This window comes from Malus sylvestris, chromosome 5 (genome assembly GCF_916048215.2).
Source record: "Malus sylvestris chromosome 5, drMalSylv7.2, whole genome shotgun sequence".
In the NCBI taxonomy this organism is placed as follows: Eukaryota; Viridiplantae; Streptophyta; class Magnoliopsida; order Rosales; family Rosaceae; genus Malus; species Malus sylvestris.
The window spans coordinates 32,313,375-32,322,705 of NC_062264.1; the positions used below are offsets into that span (position 1 = coordinate 32,313,375).

The 9,331-nt window shown below is 35.4% G+C and overlaps 1 long non-coding RNA gene across 1 annotated transcript; it reads right to left on the minus strand.

The window, feature by feature from the left end:
• Positions 1-3,948: 3,948 nt before the first annotated feature.
• LOC126621065 (uncharacterized) lies at positions 3,949-6,856 on the minus strand. The gene is made up of 2 exons (XR_007622787.1): positions 6,470-6,856; positions 3,949-4,761 (listed from the first exon to the last, which is right to left on the minus strand). It is a non-coding gene; the product is annotated as an uncharacterized LOC126621065 (long non-coding RNA).
• Between the last annotated feature and the right edge of the window lie 2,475 nt (positions 6,857-9,331).

The window sequence follows — 9,331 nt, forward strand, 5'->3', positions numbered from 1 at the left end:
TTATTGAATGTGATTTGCATTAAACCTCTATATTTTGGTCCATAGCCGCATAGCTGAGTGAGATCTTACAGTTCCAGTTTATATTTTCTTATTTTTTCAGTGAGGGGGTCACTTGATTGTGTGGTGGATTGCTGAGTAAATGTAAATTGTGATTGTGTAAGGAGACGGCAATTTTCCAGTTAATTTTTGTAGATATCCATATAATCTAATTTAAAGCTCGGTTTTGCTTATGATATCTACTTTGAAAGCAATTTAGAGAACGATTTTAAAAGCTCTTGCCGGAAGTCATTATACAAAGTCCAATCTTCAATAACGTGATATTTTTTTGTTACATTAGAAAGCATCAAATCTGTGACAAATGTAATTTTAACTAGTGTAATTCCAAATCCATTATCCCACATCGATCAAGTCGAGAAGTTTCACACAGTTTATAACATCTTGTTCATCATACAAAGTAAATGGAAAGATAGACCATTTGAAGTAAAATTGAGCTTGAACCTTGAGTTTAAACTTGAGTGTGTGATAGTTAAATATATAAATAATATAAAAATATATCTAACTGTCAAACAATGGCACCAGGCTTGGGCTTTAAAAATTAAATCCATTAATTAATATTTTAATTTTGGAATAATTTTTTTCAGGTTTAAAACTCAATAGTCTCATCATTTCAAATGAAGTTTTAAAATGAGAAATGTTGAAGCCACACATCCTTTTACGTTGAACAGTCACCTCCCAAAATGATACATGTTGTGAATAGGCATATTAGTATTATAAATACATGCATCTGCATATCAACCAAATCACTGAAAATCATCCATCCTTCCATACAAAGCATAGAGAACCACATTGATATTCGCCAGAAATTAAGTTTTCCGGTGCTAGAATTCTAGTTTAGATCGTTGAATCCTAGTAAAGCAGACATCTACAGATCTACAAGCCTAAACCAAGGGTGAATTTCTGTTTTGAGGACATTGCGGTGCGCAAGCCTCAATCTTCATTTTTATCTGTTTAATATTACTTTCGTCAATACAAATTTCTTCCTCCTTATTCTTAGACAAAATTGCACCTACAAAACAAACAACAAAGTCAAGGCCAAGAACCTCACGCACCCACGATGAATAGGGAGGGGGAGATGGCTTTGGCTGAAAAACCTCTTATGCCAAAGTTATAATTTTAAGGGAAAAGTGTTTGGAGAATTTAGAGAATTTAGTAAGAGTGTAGAACTTCGATTTTGGAGAGAACGAGGGTGTTTATATAGGGGTGTGGCCGACCCCTTTGGGAGGAGATGGACCGGCCACTTTGATGGTTTTTTAGGTGAGATTCATGATTTGTTGCTAATTAATAAATTAATTGAATAATAAATCAATTAATTAGCTAATTAATATAATTTGAAGGGAAAGATTTGTAGGTTATCTTGTGGAGAATATTTGATGAGGATGGATGAAATATGTTTTGAATAAATACTTATTTTGGGCACTTTTGACTTGATTGAGGGATGATTGTCCATCACTCATGCGTAGGAGTTTCGGTGTTCCTCGAGAGTAATTTTGTCCTTTTTACCCTAGAATCACGTGTCACCCCTATATTCTCCTTGATTATTTTTGGCTCCACAAATGCCCCCACACCTATTGGGCTGCTCGCTGGAAAAGGCAATAGGTAAAGAGATCTTCATGGTTTAGGAAACATAAAATTGTTTCCTATTTTGATGTACATTCCCTCTTTAATAGGAAATTAGACCCTTCTAGGAAAGGGAAATAAATTTCTCTCAAAGCCTATTTAAGTCCACCTTAAGTGGATTATTAAATCAACTTTGGAGAGTGTTTTATTCTACCCTACAAGAAAGAAAGAGCTTAGAGGATATTTGTATTGGAATAAGTCAATATTTAGAAGAAAAGGAATGTAGATATCTTGTAATCATTAAAGTCATGTTTTAGGAAGAATATTGTGTCCTTTACTTTGTTTCCTTTTGTAACAATGATTGTATGTACTATTTATTCAAAATATGCAATACATGAAAATTAAGCCGTAAAATTCTATTTGGCATCAGAACCTGTGTTGCCGAAACCCTAGTTTTTTCCGCTGTGCTTGGTTGACTGTTTTTCTGCAAATCTTCCGCAGAAAACAGTGTTGTCGTGTGTGTAATCTTGCTGCATGTGCAGCAATGTGGGTGATGCTGTGTTTGGTGGACTATTTTCTGCACATTTTGTCGTGTGTGTGGTATTGATGTGTGTGCAGCAGTGTGGCTGCTGCTGTTTTTTGGTTGACTGGTTCCTGCACTGTTTGTTGCAAAAATTAGTCAAACTGTGTACCCTGTGATTGCAGCACAATATTCTGCTGCTGCCGTGTGTCTTTATTGCAATTGTGTGGGCTGTTTGAGCTCTGTGTGTGTGATAGTGCTGTGTGTGAATAGAAGTATTGATGTGATGAAATATCCCGTGGGTGTGTTGTGCTGCTGTGCTTGCCGATTGACATATTTATGCAACTTCTGCGACAATAAGCCGTGCTGCTTTGTGGAGTGCAATTGTAGAGCCTTGTAGAATATGATTTGCTTAGGCAATTGTTGTTGTGCTTAAGAAATTGAAGGAATATTATATTGAAAAGTAGGCCCTGTGTAGGTGCAGTGTGTTAGTGTCGTATATCATATTCTTTCCGTGGGAGTACAAGCCAGATTCTGGCCGTGTATTGGGTTTCTGCTGCTTGTTTTTCTTGTAGTGTGTGGTTCTATAATTGGTGTATTTTTGTGATTGTCGTGTATCAGTGTCTCGTGAGTTATTACAATGGTGAATATAGGTTGGATTTTGGATTCCAGTGCAACCGATCATATGACTTTTGATAAGAATTTATTTACTAGTATGACAACTAGTTCCCGGAAGTGTATTGCAACTGCTAATGGAACAACAACACCAGTTTTGGGGGTTGGCACTGTGAACCTCACGCCAGCCATTCCCTTTCATCACTGCTTGCTTGTTCCCTCGTTGTCTCATAATTTGTTATCTATACCTCAAGTTATTGAGCAATTAGATTGTGTTGTACTTATGTATCCAGTGTTTTGTTTACTTCTATCTATTCAGACCAAGGAGATAATTGGGCGTGGCACTAAGAGAGAGGGGTTATATTATATGGATGACGTCGTTCCTGGCAGAGCTAATGCAGTTCGAGCATCCCGTACCAATAATTTACAGGAAGTTTGATTATTGCATCGTCGGTTAGGACATGCTTCGTTTGGTTATTGCATCGTCGTTCCTGGAAGAGCTAAATGTTGATGTCTTGCATTGTGCATAAATGAGTTTCTTATTGGTATTGGAACTGGTACTATCACAAAAGATGTAGTGAATACCTATTCAGTTGGATGAGAACTAGGCTTTTAAGAGTGTACAAGTTTTGCAGGAAACACTAACTTATCAAACAACACATGTCTTGAAATGATGCACTTCTTTATTCGTAAATTGTAACATATAACCCCTTTGTATCCCATTGCACATCCCAGAAATACACACATGGTAGATCTTGGTTGAAGCTTATGAGCATTATAAGGTCTCAACCATGGAAATACAGCATAACCAAAAATCCTCAAATGTTGTATATCAGGAGCCTTGTTATATAACAACTGATATGGAGATTTGTATGCCAGTGTTTTGCAAGGCATTTTGTTGATTAAAAACACAAAATGAGCACAAGCAAAGTACCAAAACTCAGTTGACAATCCAACAGCATTAAGAATGGTCAAAACAGTTTCAATAATATGTCTATGTTTCCTTTATGCCACTCCATTTTGTTAGGGAGTATAGGGGCATGAAATTAACTGCATAGCACCTTTACTAGCCAGAAATGAAGTGAAACACTTGCTTGTATACTCTCCTACCCCATATGTTTATAAACTCTTGATTGATATCCCAAATTGATGAAGTCAAAGTTGTAAAACTTCACAAATATGGTATACACATCTGATTTATTACTCATGGGAAATATCCACACAAACTTTATATATTCATCCACAAAAGTTACATAGTTTCTATATCCTTCTAAGGACTTTACAGAAGATGAACCCAAATATTAGTGTGTACTTTCTCAAATAGAGACACACACCTATCACTCTTAACTAGAAATGAAATCCTAGACATTTTGCCCTGAATACAAGAACTACAAATAATATATGTATTAGCTGGACTAGATACAATCCCAGATTGTTTTAACATAGAAGACATAATTTCAGTAACAGGGTGTCCTAACCTTTGATGCCAAATGCTAGACTTCACAACCTTGCCCAAGTAAGCTTCTAGAACATTTGAAGTAAACTGTAAACCCCTTGTATGATGCTTTACTGGAATCTGGAATAGTTCTTTAGGTCTACTCTTTCCTTGATACACTATCTCCCTTGTCTTCTTGTCATGCACATAAAACTCAGACTCATCACATATAAACCAACTTTTATTGTCAACACATAACTGTTTCATTGAAAGTAAGCTTCTGGCAATGTTGGGAACATGTAGCACTTTATTGAGAACAAGAGAGTGGTTGTTGTGTTTCAATGTAGTAGAACCAATATTTTGAATTGGCAAACTTGAACCATTACCAATAGTGATTTTCTCAGTACCTTCAAATGGAGTGACTTGTGCCAAAGCATTAATATCAGCTGTCGTGTGATAAGATGCACCATAGTCCACTATCTAAGCATCATGTGGTGTAAACTGGGTTGTTTGTTGTGCATTTATGAAAGAGAGAGATGCTGGTGGTGCCTGACCTTGAAAAGCATAGTTGGCTCTATGAAAACAGTCAAGAGCAACATGTCATCTATTTCCACATATTTGACATTCAACAGCAAAAGCAAGAGTATAAGAGTTTGAGTTTCTATGAAAGTAATTTGCAGTAGTATGGCCTTGTTTGTTGCATATCTGGTATTCAATGACAATATTGGACCTTGTGTTAGTGTTACCAAACCATGAACCATTACCATTTTGAATTTGTATTGATGCCCCAGAGTAATATATTGCAGAATTGTCACCAAATTGATAAGATTTGCCTTTATAGCAACCACTGTTGTTTATGTTATTACCATTATTTTTGAAATTGTTCCCATTATATGGTATATACCCTGCACTATGTTATTGAGGCCTAAAATTTTGCTGATTAGAGAGACTAGTTTGGCCAACAAAACCATATCCATAGTAATCTGGGGGTGATGAAAGATAAGGATAAAACACATGAGGCTGTAACTGAGTGAAATTTTGATGTTGAACACTACTTCCATTAACTGTTAATGAGGGAGTGCCATAAGGTACATGAGTAGGTACACCACCAGTTGTTGCAGGTATATGACTATGACCTTGAGAATTAGAAAATGATGTTGCAGTCATTGAAGCTTCACTAGAATAGCTAGAACCTTGCATATAAAGAGCTCACAAAATATGTGACAGCAAGTTAACTTCCCCTTCAATTTCTTTTTCTGCACCCAACAGTTGTTCTCTGAATTCTTTAAGAGTAATGGTGGATTCTCTAGCCAGAATCACAGTTCTAATCACAAAATATTCCTTAGGCAACCCAGCAAGACCATCAATCATAATGTCATTATCAAAAATAGATTCCCCAACAGCCATCAATTGATCTCTAATGTTTTTAAGCTTTAACAAATACTTGTCAATAATGTCTATCCCTTTCTGAGTATTGTGTAATTCAGTTTTCAAATGATTAACTCTGGACTTAGACACAGATGCATATCGCAAGATTAAACCATGCTTCACTTGCAGTTCTACATCCAAGGACATACTTCATGGCCTCATTAGTCAAGGTTGCAAGAAGTAAACTCAAAATAGCCATATTTGTGGCTTCCCACTCAGTGTATGCAACAGTGACCTCATTTGTTACTCCTGTTTCAGTACTAATAATAAATCTTGGTGGACAGACATTTGTACAATCAAAAAATTCAAACAACTTATATCCCTTGAGAACAGATTGAAACTGAAATGCCCATTTGGAAAAATTATCATCTCTCAGCTTTATTATCAATGTACCCAACAAATTTTCGGACTTTGAATTGAGAAGCCATGGTAGCAACTCAATGTATATCCAAGGATTACAGAGAATTATAGCAAGAATCACAAATCAACTAAGGAGAATATAACACTCCAGCACAAAAAATTTCCCAATGAAAGAATAACACTTTCTAAATCTTTGCACAGACTCCTGAAATCTTGAAAGATTGACACTTTCTTGAACTATAACTACCCTTGATCTTGAATAATCCAAAACACATCAGTTCATCTAAGAAAGAGTGATACTTTCTTTAGCCAAGAAAGATTGACACTTTCTTGAAACTTCAACAATGTAGCCAGAAATGGCAAGAAACTTCAATAATGTAGCCAGAAATGGCAAGAAACTTCAACATATATCTCAAATTGCAGACTAAACCCACCAATTCACAGTTTGCAAGAAACCAAAAAACTTTAGAACGAATATATGATATATGAATCACCTGATAGCAAACCACAAATACGAACACCCGTTCTTCAAAGAACAATCCCGTCTTCAATCTCCGAAGCCCCAAATTGTAGAAACAAAACAGCAATCGCACATAGAAGTGCCCACAGCTTCAGCAGATCGTCAAAGTAGCGAAAGATCACCAGAATCGATGGCAGCAAGCCAAAGACAACGATGATACCATATTAAATAGAAAGACTAAAAGGAATTCTGGAGAAGTCAGAAAGGGTTGAAGAACATCAATGGTAGACAAGAGATAGAATTGTATTGCTTAGAATTTGAATTATTACACAATGAATGATTTAATGAAGGCTACTATAGCTATATGGATAGCCCTCCATACACTTGTCTGAATTACACTTCTACCCCTCTAACTAGATTGATCAATACTAGTTAACTCACTCAATCATCAAGTGACAAATGACATTTCTGTTATCACTGTTATTACCATGATCACTTCATCGTAACCCTTCAAGACATTTATTTTAAGTCACCATTGCAATTCAAAGATAGTTAAAGATGTATTTTCATTTTTGTTTCTGATCTAAATTTCAGAGAAGAGATGGGAAATTATTCGGTGGAGGTGAGGAAACTGGGGCTGTGTCTTCTGGATCTAATTTGTGAAGGGTTAGGACTCGAAACTGGATTTTTTGACGGTGAACTGAGCCAAGTGCAGTTGATGGCTGCAAATTATTACCCACCATGTCCAGAGCCAAGTTTAACCTTGGGATTACCTAACACAGTGATATTAATCTCATAACTATTCTTCTCCAAGAACAAGTTCATGGCCTTCAAGTTTTGAAAGATGATCAATGGCTGGCTGTTGAGCCTGTCCCCATGATGCATTTGTGGTCAATGTAGGTCACATGTTACAGGTACTTCACCCACATATATATACATATGTTTTTCTTAGAAATCTATACAGCAGGTTCTTTCATTATTAAAAACGGATGGTCTGCCGAAAATGTATATGATAACCTGTTGATGCCTTTTGTTTGAGGACAACGATATATATATATATATATATATATCAACTTACCATCGTTGGCACATCGATAATATAAATAAATAAAAATGAACACCTAATATTAAGATCGCATGCATATTTCATAGCCATATTATATCTAACCAGACTTATATATATATTCTATTCTTAGTAGGAAGTTTCTTTATTAAAAAAATTAGTGTGCATCAATGCCTCGGAAGGTGCATTAATAATATGTTGATATGCTTTGTTGACAATAATATATATACATACACACACATACTATTAATAACATATCAATAGTCCGTTCTTTAACAAACATCTCCTGCATTTTTGCTATGAACACATATTATCAGTAACGGGAATCTGAGCAGTGTTGACCATAGAGTTGTGACAGACAGCAAGGTTTCAAGGACAACAGTCGCAAGCTTCATACATCCTTCTAGCACCTGCCATATTGAACCTGCAAAAGCACTTGTTAAGGACAGTTGCCCACTCCACCCAGCTTTTATATATAAAGATTTTATTAGCACCTACATACAAGATACTCTTGAGAGAGTACCGCCGCTCGATCGTTATAAGCTCCAACCTTAAAGCAACCAACGTCCATTTGGTCTACCGTCATTTAGTTTCCAATTTGTTGACAGAAGTGAAGTCTTTGGATTGGAATCTAATGGACTGGAGTTTGTTATGTCAACTAAAATCAAAGCTCTCCAAGGCTGAAGTGTGCTGTGGTTACAAATTTTCTGTAACGGATCCTTTAAGCACTTTTTCTGATCTTGCGTCAATGCTAATGTCATATCTATTGTTGGAGCAATATTAGAAAACATGATAAATAACAATATAATTCCAATGATAATAATCATAAAGAAATTCATAATATCAATAGTATACAAAATTCATAAACTAGAGATAAAGTTAGAAAAACCGACAAACTTGGAGATTGAGGCTTGCATAAATGCAATGTCCTAAAGATAGAATTTCGCCCATACTCTTGTGCTTGTAGTTCGATAGGCGTCCATCTCCCAGAATTCAACAATCTATAATCCGAAGTTAAAGCACTTCAATCTTTAGACTCTGGCAAACGTTATATATTCCGTACTCTCAAGACACGACTCGGAATTTGGCACACGAAACATGAGAGAAACAAGGTGGGGAAACACTATTTCTCAAGAGTAAAAATTAACTCTAATTTTTCTATATAATACCAATGGTTTCATGGGTTTATATAGAATCCAACTTCTACTTATTAAAGAGATGTAACTTTTCATCTATAAGTATACATCACTTATCAAGAGAATACACCTAAACAACATAACCTTTCTAAGAAATTGATTAACACTATTTTTCATTCAATTATTAAAATTATATTTTACAATATTTTATACTATAATAGGGTTGCATTTATGCAAGCCTCAATCTTCAAGTTTGTCAGTTTTTTTTTAACTTTATCTCTAGTTGTTTACATGAATTTTGTATACTATTGATGTTGTGATTTTCTTTATGATTTTCAAATTTTCTAATATTGCTCCAACATCTTATGCTTAGTGCATCACAACAGTAGAATCTCAGTTTTTTTTTTTAACCAAATTCGTCTTTGAAATTGGCATAACTCTTCACTTTGGTTCCTGTCAATGAAAATCGATAGAAATGGTCCATGAGTTCGTCCAATGTAAATCATTTTGATAATTTCATTAAAACCTATCAGTGTCATCGTTATATAGAAGGTTGGTTTTACAAAAATACTCTTGAAAAGGTGATCACGTGGTCGTTCGTGTGACCACGTAACGAAGATATTGACAAATTTTTCACTGTAAAAACTGAAATAATTTACGGTGGACAAACTCAATGACCACTGTTGTTGATTTTCAT